The 3,344-nt window shown below is 43.8% G+C and overlaps 1 non-coding gene across 1 annotated transcript; it reads left to right on the forward strand.

Moving 5' to 3' along the window:
- The first annotated feature begins 2,764 nt into the window (after window positions 1-2,764).
- LOC116269353 lies at window positions 2,765-2,980 on the forward strand. The gene has a single exon (XR_004176819.1). It is a non-coding gene; the product is annotated as a small nucleolar RNA U3 (small nucleolar RNA).
- The last annotated feature ends 364 nt before the right edge of the window (window positions 2,981-3,344 follow it).

Consider the following 3,344-nt stretch of genomic DNA (forward strand, 5'->3'; position numbering starts at 1 on the left):
CCCCGACCATCCTATTCATCATTCCAGCTTCCCTTCCCCCATCCTTTCCATGCTTTACTTTTCATAGCATTATCTAATACATATATAGTCATGTGTCACTTAGCAGGGATACATTCTGAGAAATGTGTTGTTAGCCAATTTCATCATTATGTGGACATCTTACATTTTACTTACACTAACCTAGATGGTATAGCCTAGCATGCACACCCCTAGGCTATATGGTATGACCTATCGCTCCTGGGCTACAGACCTGTTCAGCAGGCTATTGTACTGAATACTATTGTACTGAATAATTGTAACACAATGATAAGTGTTTCTGTATCTAAACATATTCAAACGTAGAAAATGTACAGTAAAAATATGGGCTTCTAATCTTATGGGATCACCATCATATATGCCAACTGTCATTGTCCAAAACATCTTCATGTGGAGCATGACTGTACCTATTTCTCTTTTCTGCCTGTCTCCTCTGTGACCAAAATGGTGCCTGGCACATATTGAATGTCCTCATACCCTCTGTTGAGTGCTGCATAGAAGCATGAGAGAATGGATGGGGCAGAACTGACTTGCATGGCCTTTATAAGCAAGTGTTTGGTGCTCTGGCCTCTGAGGAAGAGGCCCTGAGGGGAAAGGAGATTGGGAATGACTTTTAAGTTGTCAAGAAATAGTGTGTGCCTGAAGTCAGGAGATCGAGACCATCCTGGCTAACACGGTGAAACCCCGCCTCTACTGAAAATACAACAAAAGTAGCCGGCCCAGGTGGCGGGCGCCTGTAGTCCTAGCTACGCAGGAGGCTGAGACAGGAGAATGGTGTGAACCCAGGAGGCGGAGGTTGCAGTGAGCCGACATTGCGCCACAGCACTCCAGCCTGGGTGACAGAGCCAGAACTCCGTCTCAAAAAAGAAAAGAAATGGTGTGTGCCTTGTAGATCCACCCACTCTTCTCCATGAAGGCGAATTCCCAAACTGAAACCACTTGCAAATGTTCATAGCAAAGCTGCTCAAATTAATTTTGCTTTTTCTCATTAAGTGAGAATCCAAAAGGTTAGTTAGAGTATTAGGTGTAGGGAAAGGATTAATAAAAAATAAGTGGGTCAGAAACATTGATAGACGCCTAGACCCCTCATGTGTTATTTTATTCTTTAAATGCAGAAGACAGCCCTGTGAGATGGGTTTAGCAATCTGCATGTCACAGAGGTAGGAGCACGAGGTTCAGAGATGCTGAGTAATGTGCCCACAGACTCTCAGCTAGCATAGAAAGCTGGGGGTTTAGCCTCCAGGTTCTGTGTTCTCAACACTGTCCCAGGTGTTCTGACAGATACATTGACGTCCTAATGTTTATATCTGCAGCTGAAAACTTGTCTTCTAGAAACCCAGGGACCGTGGCATCCTCACTGCTGCCTGGAAAACAATAAGATTGAAATCCTGGGCAAATTGTAAGTGTGAGTTCAGGAAGTCTAGGAAGACCCACTTGCCCTCAGCTCAAAATATGCCTCACCTATGTCCAAGCTGCTGCCTGACACTCCTCCAGCCAAGGTTAAAGCTTTTATGAATTTAAATGCTAACTGATTGTATCTAGGCTCACTCACAAATTACTCCTGAAGCTATTTTGATTTTTGTTTGTTTGTTTGTTTGCTATTTCACTGCTTGTTCGCCTGTCACAGGCTTTTGCATGTCATCCTAGAGCGTAAGCTGTTGAGGAGAGAACTATGTTCTGCACACCTGGCATAGCATTCTTCCCCACCTGTCAGTCTTAAACACTTGTTGACTGATTATTGTATAAAATACAAGACACACATCTCTGGGATCTATGTGTTTGCAGAAGTGTACTGTGGAGAAAGCAGGGGCCTTGGGAAGCACAGTCACCTCAGCTTCCATCCTAATTTGGCTACTTATCACTTATTGGATCTTCCACCAGTGTCTTCATCTCCTGAGCCCCCATTTTCTTTTTATTATTATTATTATATAAAATTTTTGATCTCCATAGGTTTTTGGGGGAACAGGTGGCATTTGGTTACATGAGTAAGTTCTTTGGTGGTGATTTGTGAGATTTTGGTGCACCCATCACCCAAGCAATATACACTGAACCCAGTTAGTAGTCTTTTATCTCTCACCCTCTGCCCACCCTTTCCCCCTGAGTCCCCAAAGTCCATTGTGTCATTCTTATTCTCATAGCTTAGCTCCCACTTATGAGTGAGAACATACGATATTTGGTTTTTCATTCCTGGGTTACTTCACTTAGAATAATAGTCTCCAATCCCATCCAGGTTGCTGCAAATGCCATTAATTCGTTCCTTTTTATGGCTGAGTAGTATTCCATTGGATGGATATATATACATATATATATATATATATCAGAGTTTCTTTATCCACTCGTTGATTGATGGGCATTTGTGTTGCTTCCACATTTTTGCAATTGCGTGCTGCTCTAAACATGTGTGATCAAGTATCTTTTTTGTACAATGACTTCTTTTCCTCTGGGTAGATACCAAGTAGTGGGATTGCTGGATCAAACGGTAGTTCTACTTTTAGTTCTTTAAGGAATCCCCACGGTCTTTTCCACAGTGGCTGTACTAGTTTACATTCCCACCAGCAGTGTAGACGTGTTCCCTTTTTTACGGCATCCACGCCAACAGCTATTAACTTTTTTAGTTTTTAATTATGGCCATTCTTGCAGGAGTAAGCTGGTATCACATTGTGGTTTTCACATCTGTAAAATGGGACGCCAATACCTGTCCACTGGTTTATTAAGAGGAATGAATTGCAAGACTGTACTTTCAGGGATTATTTCTATAGTTTGCTGCTAGAGAAGTTTCTCTGAACAGGTAGAGCCCCGGAAACCACCAGGTGGAGGCGCAGCATCCTCTCCTAAGCTGAAGCCGGCTGTTGGTGTTGCTTCACTGCAACTACCTTTTGCCATGGATGATCGTCCTTCTCCTCCTCTGGCAGAAGGAGAGGGAGAGGATGTAAGTCTGAGTGGTAGCTCAAAAAAAAAAGTGGGGAGATAAGTTGGGAATGTTTGTAAAAAGCCTGGCACAGTGTCTCACCTTTCTGGTCAGAGTCAGAACCAGAATGAGCGCCCCTTGATTATGGCCACCGCTCTATGGCCACTGCTTTAGCTGACTAGGACAGCCTATTGGAAAGAGCTCTCAAGAGCAGTTCCTTCTTTTCCTGAAGTGCCAGAGGCTCCACTGTGGCATCATCTCAGAGAAGCATTGGAGCTCTAGGAGCAAGAGAAAAACAGGCAGGAGGACAGAGTCACTCCAAGCCTGCCCTGAAGGAAGACAGAAGATAGTCAACCTTCAGTGAACAGAAGCCACAAGGCTTAGCTCCATCCTAGGCTCA

This window comes from Papio anubis, chromosome 10 (assembly GCF_008728515.1).
Source record: "Papio anubis isolate 15944 chromosome 10, Panubis1.0, whole genome shotgun sequence".
Lineage (NCBI taxonomy): Eukaryota > Metazoa > Chordata > Mammalia > Primates > Cercopithecidae > Papio > Papio anubis.